This window comes from Cornus florida, unplaced genomic scaffold (assembly GCF_030987335.1).
Source record: "Cornus florida cultivar Cherokee Brave unplaced genomic scaffold, ASM3098733v1 CherokeeBrave_3.0.0_Hap2_Chr07, whole genome shotgun sequence".
Lineage (NCBI taxonomy): Eukaryota > Viridiplantae > Streptophyta > Magnoliopsida > Cornales > Cornaceae > Cornus > Cornus florida.
In genome coordinates, this window is record NW_026775577.1 from 51,702,405 (window position 1) to 51,717,259 (window position 14,855).

Sequence of the window (14,855 nt, forward strand, 5' to 3'; positions counted from 1 at the left end):
TTGGGCTTCCATACCCTTTCAAAGCAAGAATTTGAAACAAGATTTTTAGAATGCAAGGTTGAAGATGATCCTTTGGAAGTTTTGGTCTTACATAAAAGCTCATTTCCTTGACATTGAAGATCATGACATTTATCTACAATATTAACTTCTCCTTCATATTTGTCAAATGAATTGGGTATGGGATTAAAGATATACAACTTCACCTTCATGTAGCCAAATGAGATCTTCATTATTCCCGTCCTACAATTGATGTTGGCATTGGTGGTTGCCAAGAAAGGACGGCCAATGATAACGGGAATTTGGCTCTTAGGATTGGGGACCGGTTCCGTGTCGATGACAACGAAATCAACCAAGAAGAAGAATTTATCAATCTTTATCAAAACATCCTCAATTATACCCTTAGGCTTCTTAATGGATCGGTCGGCAAGTTGCAAAACTACCGACATCGGTTTCAATTCACCTAAGCCTAATTTGACATAAACCAAGTATGGAAGAAGGTTAACACTTGCTCCTAAGTCAAGAAGCGCCCAATTAATGATATGATCACCAATAATGCATGATGTAGTGGGTGAACCAGGGTCCTTAAACTTTGGAAGAGTGTTGTGTTGCAAAATTGAGCTTACTTGCTCGGTCAAAATCACTTTCCTTGGTGCTTGGCTCTTGTTCTTCCGCTTTTGGGTGCACAAGTCTTTCAAGAATTTGGTATAAGCCGGAATTTGCTTGATTGCATCTAATAGTGGAAGATTAACTTTCACTTGCCTAAACATTTCCATGATTTCATTGGTTTTTGCGTTTTGCTTGTCTTTTGAAATGGATCCTTTTAAGGCATCTGGAAATGGAACTTTCGGTTCAAACACTTTTTCAAAATTTTCTTTTGAACTCTCTTCAACACAAGAAGTTTTCAAATCATTTTTCAACAAAACCTTTTCAACATCATTTTTCAAAACTTCTTTTTCAAACACATCTATCAAAACTTTCTCATTTACAAGGTCATGTATATGCAATGAAGGAGGAATGGGATGTGAAACGGGACGGGTGATAACTTGAGGTTGCACCGGTTCACTCTCTTCATTGAATATTCTAACTTGATTGTCCACAACCCTACCACTCTGCAAGGTAGTCACCGCATTAACATGTTCAATGGTGTCGCCTTGCGATGAAGAATGGGTTTCTACAACACATTGTTGCTTAGGTGGGGCATTAATAGGCATCTTTCCCTTCTCTCTTGTATTGAGAGTGCTTGCTATTTGCCCTACTTGGGTTTCTAGCTTCGCAATAGATTGAGAGTGAGAATGAAGCAATTGAGTGTTAGCCTCTAAAGTGCCCAAAGCATTTAAAACTTTTTCTTCAAAGGCGGGACTTCTAGTATTTCCTTGGGAATAAGATTGGTTGGGAAAATGAGAATTAGCAAATTGATTCCCTTGTGATTGATAAGGTCTATAACCTTGGGATCCTTCATTTTAAAGTGGAGGTGGAATGTACTTCCCTTGAAAACCGCCTTGGGAAGGGTTTGAGCCCTCTCCTTGGTTTTTCCAAGAGCAATTCGGATGATTCCTCCAACTTGGATTATAGTGAGTACCATAAGGATTGTTCCCTTGGTTCATAAAAGCCGCATTGACTTGTTCATTAGGTTCATTTTGCACTTGTCCGTGAGGATAATGAGAAGTAGAATGAAGAACACTAGAACAAGCCATACATGTTTCATTTGATGCAAGACGAGAATGGTTAGGGAAGGAAGATACTTGGTTAGCAGAGTTTTGGTTAATAAAAAATTGATCAAACCTTTGAGATAAAGACTTCATTTCGGCGGCTATTTCATTTGAATGGTCGACTTAATGTAAGCCAACACTCTTCCTACTTTGTGAATTTCTATCATTCTTGGATGATAGTGTTCTATGCAAAGAATTTTCACTCGTGCTCTCATAGAGATGCCACACGTCATCCTCATGCCTATTGATGTATGAGCTACCCATGGAAGCATCAACCATGCCCTTATAGTTGTCCGATAAGCTCTCAAAGAAATATTGAACTAATTGCCATTTGGGCATATCATGATGTGGACACTTCCTAAGCAATTCATTGAAGCGTTCCCATGCCTCATGAAACGTTTCTCCATCCCCTTGTGAAAATTCTCGAATTGAGGTTCTCATGGCATTGGTCTTTGAAACCGGATAGTACTTCTTCAAGAACTCTTGTTGCATTTCTGCCCAAGAAGTGATTGAAAAAGGCCTAAGATTGTTAAACCAATACTTTGCCTTGTCTTTTAAGGTGAATGGAAAAAGTTTGAGTCTTAAAACCTTTTCCAGCATGTCCTTATATTTTACGGTGGAACATACTTCAAGAAACTCATCCAAATGCTCGTAAGGTTCTTCATTTGGAAGTCCATGATAGTTAGGAAGCATTTGAATGTTTTGTGGCTTAATTTCATAATGATGTGCTCTAAATGAAGGCAATTGGATGCATGTAGGTGCATTATACTCATTAGGCACATAATGGTCTCTTAAAGCAAGAGGTGGATTAGCTACTTGAAGTGCAACATGAACACCTTGGTTTTGAATTCCTTGATTGATGATGGGAGGTTGTGGAGTATACATTGGCTTTGGCATTCCATATGGAACTTGGCCTTGTTGTTATGGTGGTTGGTGAATGAATGGCCTAGGCATGCCAAGTGGTACTTGTATGTTCTCATTGTGCACATTGGGATGAAGGATACCTTGTTGGTCTATGTGACCAAGGTCCTCAACATGATCATTATTATGGTCATCCATTGATAGATTGGCTCTATTTGAACTTCATCTTCTCCTAGGATTTCTAATGATGGATTCGAGATGCAAATCAAGAGGGACAAGAGTTAGTTTCAATGAACGACGTCCATGCATGCACAATGCAAAACACAACAAACACAAAGAATGACAAACACTATGCCTTCACAACAATTGCAATTAGACTTCTTCCACAAATACTTAATTCATACTCACATGCTTTAACAACAATGATGTAAGAACAATTAAAAATAAGCCTCCACGCTGGCCGACGAAGGTCAATGATACTAAGGGATTGAGTAAAGAAAGTCTCACAAAGGTCATTTAGCAATTCAACTCGAAATTTAAAGCTTAGCTTAGCAAATTTTGAGAATTTTTAGCTTTTTACTTTCTTTGCTTGCTTGAATACTTGATGGCTCATTTGCTTGCTTTCTCTCCAACAATGCACCTACTTAAGTAAGAATAACACAATAAGTAACCAAAAAGAAAAAAAGAAGTAAAGTAAAGACACGATCAAAATAGTACTAATCCTAATTGATTCCACAAATCTGACGTTGCCTAATCAAATCAAATCAATCCCCGGCAACGGCGCCAAAAACTGAAGTGGTCCTTTTCGAGGGTCGCTATACCATATCAAGCTTGAATAGTATGTGCATTATAAGGCGAAGGCCAAGAGTTTTACATTTATAGAAGCCACTACTACCTTCACTAAAAATATAGCTAGGGCGAGTAGGGATCGTCCCAAGGGATTATGAGGATCGAGCAATGTCGTGGAATTGTTATTAGGGCTAGTAGGTCGAGTGATCAAACAATTGGTTGGTTAGTTGATTAGAGAACAACTAAATTAAACTAAGTGATAACAAAGAATGCAATTAAGAGTAAGTAAGAGAGAGAGAGATCTTGGGGTTTAAAGATCACCACCAAGCAATGCATTTCTATATCATTGATAAGTGATTAAGGAGGGCAAATGGTGTGTTGCAATATTGGTGTGTGTGTATTTGGTTGATTCAATAAGCAAGGATGACTAGTTAAGCATGTATTGTCTAAACATCATATGAAAGGCACAATATATCTAAGCAATGAAGCATATATTGTCTAAACAACATGTGAAAGGCATAATAGATCAAAACAAGTCATTAATCCTTTCATTAAGCTCATAATCCAAATACAACACAAGGATAGAGACATATGCTACTTGCATTCAAAATCTTGGATCATCAAACAACAAGCATAGATTGTCCTCCCATTTAACACTACACTACAACTACACTACTAGCATGAAAATAAACTCGGGGAGAGGCACAATCCATCAAGGAATAAGTATGAACCATCAAGAGAATTGCAAGAGCATTCCTTTAAGCACTATGTTTTGACAATCTCCAAATCTATAGCATCAATAAACATAAACATGCATCAATAACACAAAATCTAGAGACAAGCACATGAACATCTATTCTAGCATACATAGACATATGGATAGAATGAAATGATCAATTGGAAGCATTAAACCACATAAATCATTGAATAAAAAAGATTTATATATATCAAGGTGTCAAAACATCAATTGCAACACTAAACCCTCAATAATACATAAGATTAAGATGTAGAAAGCATGCTTGGGGCTAACTCTAGCCCCAAGAGGATGTCTAGCCACTCATGGTGATGTTGTTCTAACCCTCAAGGGCTAACTCCATGGTTGAAATCTGCTCCTTATTGATGAAGAACTCCAATGGTATCTCTAGCCTCTTCTTCTATGCTTCCTCTACAAGAGATTAAACCCTAGAATTGTCTATTAGCTTCCTTGTAAAAAGCAATCCTTATCCTTATATAGGTAGGTCAAAATGACACCCAAAATGAGCTGGGGTCATGCACATAATATTCTCTAATGATTGGATAAAGGACAACTTTCAATGAGATAGAAATTTACCTTTTTCACACTGGAGGAAGTTCGATCGATCGAACCTCAAACTTGGATCGGTCGAACTAGCTGAGATCCATCGAACTTAGGCTGGATCGATCCAACTGGTTGAGCTTTTTGGGAAAAGACAAATCCGAGATATTTTGAGAGATATTTTCGGGAAAAGGACAAAAGTGGTTAGTGGGTGTTACAGCTGTGGATAAGATCAATCATTTGAATAAGGACAAAAGTGTTCGATCGATCGAATGGTGGTGTTGGATCGATCGAACTTTTTGGACTTCATACTTTTGGGTCAAGGCTTGGATCTATCTTGAAGTGCTGAGATCGATCATTATTCGATTGATCAAACCTTAAACTTGGATTGATCGAACTTTGCTGCTTCCCACCTTTGGCTTCATTTGCTTCCTTCCTTCTCCACTTTGCTCATTTCTTTGTTTAATCCCAGAATTGTTTCAATTAAGCTCTTATTTGGCTGAGTTAGCTTATTTTAGGGATAAGTGTCTGAAAATGGAAATAATACGAAATCAATCTAAAACGGTCAAGTAAGATAGATAAAGGTACTAGAATGCCTATGTTTTAGGGGTTAAAATACGCACTTTTCAGCGCTCATCAGTTTTATATTCTGTTTAGGTAATCAAGTTATTGGCCGACTAGTTATATTTTTATTTTAGTTTTTTCGTCTCTTAATATGATTAGAATTAGGGTAAAGTTTTGGCCTATAAATATACTTGTATAAGTCTACCAAAGGTTTTAGAACCCTAATTACGTAACAGTGGAGGCAACGAGATACAAAGAGGTCTGAGGGAAAACAGAGAGAGGGAAACTTAGGGTTTGGCTAAGGCTAAGGCTAAGCTAAGGAGAGAACGAATGGGTGTTGCTCGTGGGTTGAACCAAGGGGCAACAGAGGAGTTAGAGCAGTGAAGGATTGCCGAAAAGTTAGGAAGACGACGTTAAGATTTCAAAACTGAAATCAGAGGCAAGTTCTATTTCTTGCTCTTTTCCTTTGACCTGTGTCTGTGCATGCCTAGGTAGTCTCCAAGAACTAAACGGACATTAAAATTGATTGAGTATGCATGTTATTTTAGACTTTAAATTATCTTGTGTGTTGATGAATTGAAATTGATTTACCGTATAATTTGTTTCATATTATGTTTTAAAGTTTTTGTAACAATGCGTATTGGGTTTTATGATTTTTCTGGATGATTTGGGACATAGTCAGACCTCTAGGAACCTGAACTAAGAATTTCAGAGGGGTTTTAACATCGTCGGAGACGAAGACGATGACAGGAAACAGGGACAGAGTTGGCTCCCAAGGGGATGGAGCCGGCTCCCTATTTTTCTTTAGCCTTGGCTCTCTCAGAGAGAGAGAGCCGGCTCCACGGGTGAAGAAAGCCGGCTCCCTAAGGCACAGAGCTGGCTCCAAGGGTAAGGGAGCCGACTCCCATTGGTACAAAGCTAGCTCTCAACTTTTAAGAGCAAGCTCTCTTGTTTTGATGCATTCTGGAAGCTGTTTTTGAGCACTGTTTGGGATATTAGGGGTTTCTGAACTGTTTTGAGATTAATAATGAGGGTTCTAAATATTATTTCATGATATGTTAAAAACCCATGATGCATAATTTTTATTTGTATGCTAATGGATTGAACAGTATAAAAGTTTAAACAATTTTGCATGCTGTTAACGGATATAAGGGATTTAATTACTTAATTTTATTTTAACAATTTAACAGACTGTAACATGATTTTTAAATCTTGTTTTGGATACATAATATGGTTATATACATATTAGATGTTGATTATGTTTATTATGGATTTTAATTGATGAACCATTAAATTATGTTCTGTCAATTACATGGATGTTGTAGATTGTATGCACCGGTATGGGATGGTGACATACTAGGAACGAATTAGTTCAAAATACTAAGTCCTACCTACTCTGGAATAAGGGAATGGATTATAAAATTAAATCCTACTTATATTTAAGTCAAATCAGCTGAATAAGTTGAATGACTAACTAGATTACTTGCTACTTATATTTAAGTCAGATCAGCTGAACAAGTTGAATGACTAAATGGTTTTCTTATGGATGAATAGGATAGGATTTATATATATATGATTATGGTACCACGATATGAGCTTAAGTCTCAGGATCGATGGTTAGGGAGCATAAATGCATTGGGATGCATAAATGGCTATGATGGTAGAGGTATACCCTGTTAGGTCTAGGTACTCATGCCCACCTCAGGTGCATTTTGCATGTTGCCTTCTATTCAGGTTGAGACCCCCTTTGTAGTCTAGTGAAAGTCCCTTTATGTGGATAGATATATATATATATGGACTAGATAAATATTGTTGAGTTATCTAAAATGAATCTACGTATCGGGTCTTGGTTTGGATTGTAGTTAGAATATAACTTATTCATGGGCCTGACCCACTATCATTTTTCAGGTATTGGACGGTTCCAGTCTTAGAGCTTGTTCGTGCTAAGCAAAGATAGTCACTCATTCTTCCGACGACGTAGGATTTCTTTCATGGTTTAGCTTTAGATTTTGTTTCAGTTATTTGCTTTTCAGTTTTGGATTTTTCAAGGGTTCACTAGATAGATTCCCGAGTTGTTTAAATATCGGATGTTTTGGGATTATTGGATTTTAATTATTTAATTTTAAAGATTTTTAATTTAGAATTCTTTCAGCTTTATTATTTATTCATTAAATTCTTTTGTATTCTGTGTTCATTTATATACTTAATTATTTGGTATCCCTCGGATCTGTGCTTGGACTTGATCACCCGTGGTTCTAGAATCGAGGGGTATCATAGTCCAGCCTACATTACTTATGCTCAGGTGGTAGACGCCGCTCTACAGCAGTATCAGTTGAATGTGGACTTCAGACAGGCTAAGGGTGAGAAGCGGGGTGATAACACTCTGCTAATCAGCCAGCTGAGAAAGAAAATGGTAATGGATACCGGCACAATGATAAGGGTAGATTCCAGGGAAAGCAGTCTTGGAAGAAGCACAAAGGTGGTTCAGATGCTTACAGAGATAGGGCACTTATTCAGAGGTAGTAGAATGGGGGACCACAGGTAGGACGGGGTCAGCCACAGGCTAACTAACAGATGAGGAAATTCGGCACCTTCCAAGGTAGCTGCTATACTTGTGGAGAGCCTGGTCATACTTCCAGGCAGTGTCCTAAAGCAGGACAGGGTCAACATGTGCAGCAGGGATAGAGGGCATCGTTACCTTTAATCGCTCCACAGATTCCATTCATTCAGGGATAGACCTTCCCGGCTTTACCAGCACCACCACAACCACAGGGACAGGCACCGCAGCAGTTGTATTATAACAAGGTGTATAACCCTAGGCTATAGGATATTCAGGCGCCTCAGGCTGTTGAGGGTATGTTTCCTATACATGGTAGATCTGGTCATATTTTATTTGATACGGGTACTACACATTCATTTGTATCTAGTTCTTTTGTTGCATTATCTGGGATGACGACACAAGTATGCGATAGACCACATGGTATTTCTACACCTTTAGGTGATACAACTATTTTACATGAGAATGATGGGCTTGTGACACTAGATATTGGTAGACTTCAATTTCTAGCCAATCTATTGGTCTTAAACATCCATTCCTATGATGTGATACTCGGGATGTATTGGTTATCTCACTACCATGCCCAAGTAAATTGTTATGATAGGTCTATTATTCTCACTATACCTAGTCAGGATATGTACGTCGTCCCTATGCCACGTTCTAACGGGGTTTCTAGCACATATTTATTCTATGTGGAGGAGGAGACCGATAAGGAGATTACTGTGTCACTAGATAGCATACCAGTAATACAGGAATTTTTAGATATTTTTCAAGAGATTACAGGGTTGCCACCTAGTCGAGAGATAAACTTTGTTATTGACTTAGCTCCAGGCACTACGCCTATTGTTAGGGCACCATACAGGATGGCACCAATGGAGATGCACGAGCTGAGGGATCAGATTTAGCAATTACTTAGTCAGGGTTTTATTCGTAGGAGTACTTCATCATGGGGAGCACCAGATTTGTTTAAAAAGAAGAAGGATAGTTCACTTCGTTTGTGTATAGATTACAGGGAGTTGAACAAGGTTACGATTCGTAACAAGTATCCTTTACCCAGGATTAATGACCTTTTTCGATCAATTGAAGGGAGTTACTTATTTCTCTAAGATTGATTTACGTTCTGAATATCATCAACTTCGAGTTAGGGAACAGGATGTCCCTAGGACAATGTTTCTCACTAGATATGGTTCTTATGAGTTTCATGTCATGCCTTTTGGATTGAATAATGCACCAGCAGTCTTCATGGATTTAATGAACAGAGTCTTTAGGGCTTACTTAGATCAGTTTGTCATTGTCTTCATTGATGATATTTTGATCTATTCTAAGATAGAGGACGATCATGCTAGACATCTTTACACAGTGTTGCAAACACTTCGTGAACACCACTTATATGCCAAGTTTGAGAAGTGTGAATTTTGGCAGCGAGAAGTGAAATTTATGGGTCACGTAGTGTCAGAAAAGGGAATAGCGGTGGATCCAGCCAAGGTTTCAGCAATGGTAGAGTGGGGACAACTTACTTCACCTACAGAGATTCGAAGTTTTCCGCGGATTGGCGGGATACTATCATAGATTCATTCAGGGGTTCTCGAAGATAGCGGGACCATTCACTCATTCGACTAAGAAGGGTGTACGGTTCGTATCGGATGTACACTATCAGAAAGCTTTCGATGAACTAAAGGACAAGTAGACTTCTGCACATATTCTATCTACTCCACAGAGTGGGATAGAGTATCTTGTCTACACAGATACTTTTTTGCAAGGTCTTGGGTGTGTTTTGATGCAAGAGGAGCGACCAATTTCGTATGGATCTCGTAAGCTTAAGCTTCATGAGCTTAATTATCCAACACACGATTTGGAGTTGGCAGCTGTGGTCTTTGCCTTACGTATTTGAAGGCATTATCTGTTAGGAGAGTTTTTCAGATTATTTAGTGATCACAACAGTCTACAATATTTGTTCACTCAGCGTGACCTGAATATGAGACAACACAGATGGTTAGAGTTTGTGAAAGACTATCATTTCTCTATATAGTACCATCCAGGGAAAGCAAATGTGGTTGCAGATGCACTCAGTCGCCGACCTCTGCGAGTTTTTCTGCATTATTCGCTACTGAGTGGAATACTTTGAAGACATTTGATGAGTTGTCAGATCCTTTTACAGCGTGTATAGTTGTTACACCTTCGATCATTCATAAGGTATTGAAGGCACAACTCACAGATCAGCAGTGCATCGATAAGGTTGCCGAGATAGTTTCTAGGGATGCTCCATTCTATCATGTTGGGACTGATGGAGGCTTGAGGTACAAGGGGTGGTTAGTAATACCTTATGCTGATGAGTTGTGAAAGAATGTGATGACTGAGACTCACCGTTTTGAGTTTTCTGTTTATCTAGAAGGAAACAAAATGTATCAAGATATGAAGCGGCGATTTTGGTGGGCAAGTATGAAGAAAGACATTGATATCTTTGTCTTTAAGTGTAGTACTTAACAGATGGTCAAGATTGATCATCAGAGACCGCCAGGTTCTCTACAGCCACTACCTATACCAGAGTAAAAATGGGAGAGCATTTCTATGGATTTTGTGGAGGGATTGACTAATTCATTTAAGGATCATAATTCTATATTGGTCATCATCGATAGGTTGACCAAATCAGCTCATTTCTTGCTTATTTGCACTGATTACACTTTAGAACAATTGGCGAGAATTTACATTACAGAGATTATGAAGTTACATGGCATACCATTATCTATTATATCAGATAGGGATTCAAACTTTGTGTCGGGATTTTGGAAGGGTTTTCAGTAGGCTTTGGGTACAGAGTTGCATCTTGCACTACTTACCATCCTCAAACTGATGGACAGACCGAGAGGGTTAATCAGATCATGGAGGATATGCTTCGTTCTTGTGCCTTTGACTTTGAGGGCCATTGGGAGGAGTATTTGCTACTTGTAGAGTTTGCATATAATAATAGTTTTAGAAGATTATTGGTATGATGTCGTTTGAGGCATTATATAGCCGACCTTATAGATCTCCCCGTTTGTTGGATAGAGGTTGGAGAGAGTAAATTTTTGGGTCCTGAGTTCATTAAAAATACCTGTGAGAAGATTGCTCTTATTAAGGATCGTATGCGCACTGCCCAGAGTAGACAGAAGAGTTATACAGATCATCGTACTCGTGCATTGGAGTTTCAGGTGGAAGATCAGGTTTTACTTAAAGTGTCTCCTATGAGGGGAATCATGTGCTTTAGGAAGAAAAGGAAGTTGTTACCACGTTTCGTCGGTTTTTTCATGATTATAGATCAAGTTGGAGCTGTAGCTTTTCCGTTAGCACTTCCGGATCATTTAAATCGGGTCCACAATGTGTTCCATGTTGCAGAAATTTCTACGAGATGAAGATCGTTATCAGCATATTAATGTTGGTGAGATTGAGTTGCAGCCAGATGCAACCTATGTGGAACCATCGTGCCGTATTGTAGACTGTAGAGATCAGATTCTTCGCAATAAGATCATCCATTTAGTACGTGTCTAGTGGAGCCATCACAATGAGGCTGAATCCACTTGGGAACGGGAGGATGTCATTCGCTCAACATTTTCAGAAATAATAGAAGAAGGTAAGGGCAAATTTCGAGGACGGAATTTCTTTTGTTAGGGGGGAAGAATGTAATACCTCTAATTTTAAAAGGATAGTCTCGGTATTTTTTAAAAATATTTTAGTTGCATTTTATTTATTTATTTGTTTATGTGGTTATTTGATTACGTGTTTAATTGAATTGTTTAATTAAATATGTTATTTGTTTAAATATGTTATTTGACTTAACTGATTATGTGCTTGAATGTATTTGAATTAGTTGGTTTAAATAATGTGTTGTTTATTTGTAATTAATTATCGATTAAGTAATTAAATGTTTCTTTTGTTTTATTTTATTTTTATGGTTAGTAGTAATGGGCCAACCAATTGGGTTTCATGGACTACTTGGATAAGGGGTTTGATGGTACGGATAATTACCCATAAATAGTTGTATATGTATATATAGATGTGTGTGTGTGTGTGTGTGTATATATATATATTAATAGGAAAGTAATTTATTAATTATGGTTATGGTAACATTAGTATTAATAAATAATCTGATGTATGTATATTTATATATTTATTTAATAAGAATATACATAGATTATACGTAACATATTTTAGTTACCTTTTTAATATTTTAATTTTATTATTTTTCTTCATTAAGTTGACTTGGATTGAGAAAAGGAGTAGGGTTATTATTTAGCCTATAAATATATAACTATAGGGTAGAAAAAGAGGATTAGAAATATATCACGTAATATATTTTAGAGAGAGAGAAAGAAGGAAGAGAAAGAGGAAGAAGGAGGATATGGTTTTTATCAAATCCCTAAAGGTAAATTCTTGTTCTACACTTCTCCTTTGATCTGTGCATTATATATCTTTAATATAATTTTAGGATTGTTTAAAGAACAATTAAAATTGGAATTTATAATTTAATTGATCTAGAACATAAATTTTGTAAATTATATTTCATGGTTGTTCTTGTTGTGTGAATTGATAAATTTATGAGTTAGATTTGATTTCTTTGTGGATTTCTACATGTTATAGTGATGTAATTTCACACTTGTTGTTGATGGGACTTAGAAACATGTCTTAGAACCCTTAAACAATGAAGAATGGATTTATAGTAGAATTTCTGGGTTGAATCACGTAAACAGTGTTCGATCCGTTATTACAGTGTTCTATGGATGAAAAGCTTAAGCCTTGAAAGAAAAACTCAAGCCATAGGTGAAAAACTCGTGCCTTGGATGCAAAGCTCGAGCTATTGATGTAAAGCTCGAGCCATGGACTGAAAGCTCAAGCTATTGATAGAAAGCTCGAGCCATGGATAGAAAGCTCGAGCCATTAGGATAAAAGCAAGTCGTACCTGGGAAATTTTCGTAAACAGCATTAAATTGACATTAATTGATTTTGAAGGTTCCTGAACATTAAGTAGGAACTAAGTAGGAGTTAAATAAATTGTGAAAGAGACTTGATCATAACAATGTATGCTATTAGAATGTTTTATATGAGTGGATTTAATTTTTTTAATTTGTTCTACTAATTGAGATTAAATATTTAGCATGAATTGTAATTAGAGAATGCTTACTTGATTGTGAAATAAAATATTAGCATGTTTAAGATTCAATTTGTGTAGGATACATGACATAGGAAGCTTAAATAAATTATAAGTCATTCCTGTTTTGTGATAGCATGACATTCTGTTATTATGTTTATTTCTAGTTTATTTGATGTACTTATTTAGTTATTACATCAACTATTGGATTATATGGATGTAATGCACCATTATAGGATGGTGACATTTTAGGGACGGATTAACTTATCAGTTAAGTCCTACCTATTTTTGTATAAAGGAATGGATTAACTAAAATGTTAAGTCCTACTTATACTCTTGTCAGGTCAACTGAACAAGTTGGATGACACATAGTGGTTTACTTTATGTTGGATAGGATGGATGTTATATCTATATATATATATATATAGATATGTGCCATGATATGAGCTTAAGCCTCAGAATCAGTGGTTAGGATGCGTATATTGCCAGGGATGTGTAGCTAGATATAGTGTAGTTGTGTGTCCTGGTAGGTCTAGGTACTCATGCCCACTATATGTGCGTTTTGCATGTTGCTTACTATTCAGGTTGAGGCAACCCTATAGTCTAGTGAGGTTCCTTTAGTATGTATATATATTTATAAACTATGTAGTTATTGCATGAGTTAGTTATAGATGTGTAGTTTCTCTGGTCTCTGTTTGGGTTGTCGTAGAAAAAACTTGTTCGTGGCCTGACCCACTATTATTTTTCAGGTATTCATCAGTTTTAGATTTAGAGCTTGTTCGTGCTAAGTAGAGACAGTCTAGATGATTCTTTCAATTTTACGTAGGATTTTCTTTATGTTTTAATTTCGGATTATATTTCTTTTCAGTTATTTCAATTGGGATATTATTAGGGGTCCACTAGATGGATTCCCGATATTTAATGTTATCGAAGGTTTTGGATTTTTCATTTGGAGGATTAATTATTTAAGGATTAATTATTTAGTTCTTCCATATATTTATTTATTTTTAATTCATTTTATATTCTGTATTCGATTAAATACTTTAATTGTTTGGTATTCTCGGATCTGTGCTCGACTTGATCACCCATAGCTCTAGAATCGAGGGGTATCACAGTAAATAAATACATATAAAATCATTTTGTCTAAAACTCATGAAAGCCTTCGAATTTACTTGGTGATCAACCATAATCAATACAAAATAAATACAAGTAGCAATGATGCAAATATTGAGAATGTAACCCTCTAACTATTACTTACATAACTACCCAAAGTGTCGATCTTTGGATCTCAAAGAATTCGCCGTACAAATCAAAGTAATTACTAATTAATAAAATAGTCTATACTTCTTTCATTCTTAAGAATCAAATGTCATAACAGTAATAGGGAACAATTGTATACGACGGCTCTTACAATATATTTCAACCTAACATGGATTTGGTTCAAGTATTAGTTAATTAATAGTCCATCCATAATTACCGACTATGAACTATTTATGTTTATGTATTGATCGCCGTTACATACATATAAATATATCTTGTAATCAAGTGGACACTATCAATTCCATAATGAATCGAAACATAATGCATTAAATTCACCAATTGTATAAAGTATAAATATATTATTTCAGATTTGCTAGGAACATATGTCACTTTAATCCAAATAGGAATTCGTAATGCTAGGGCATACAAATCCCAACAGTGCACCCGTAGTTCGCTCAGTGTGGTAGCTTGCCATTGCCTCGCATCCGCCCATGACACACTCTCCCAAAAGGTCGCCACAATCACCCCCCCTTTGGGGCCCAATGTCCTCGTTGGCCACACTTCCAACTGGGTCAGATTCTAATACCATTTGTAACGACGCACTCTACCGCATGGTATGATATTGTCCGCTTTGGACCCGAGCTTGCACAGTTTTGTTCTTGGGCTTTACCCTACAAGGCCTCATACCAATTGGAGATA

The 14,855-nt window shown here is 36.9% G+C and overlaps 1 pseudogene; it reads left to right on the forward strand.

Annotated features, from left to right (window-relative positions):
- Window positions 1–2,046: 2,046 nt before the first annotated feature.
- Window positions 2,047–2,145, forward strand: LOC132267846 (small nucleolar RNA R71; annotated as a pseudogene).
- Window positions 2,146–14,855: the final 12,710 nt, after the last annotated feature.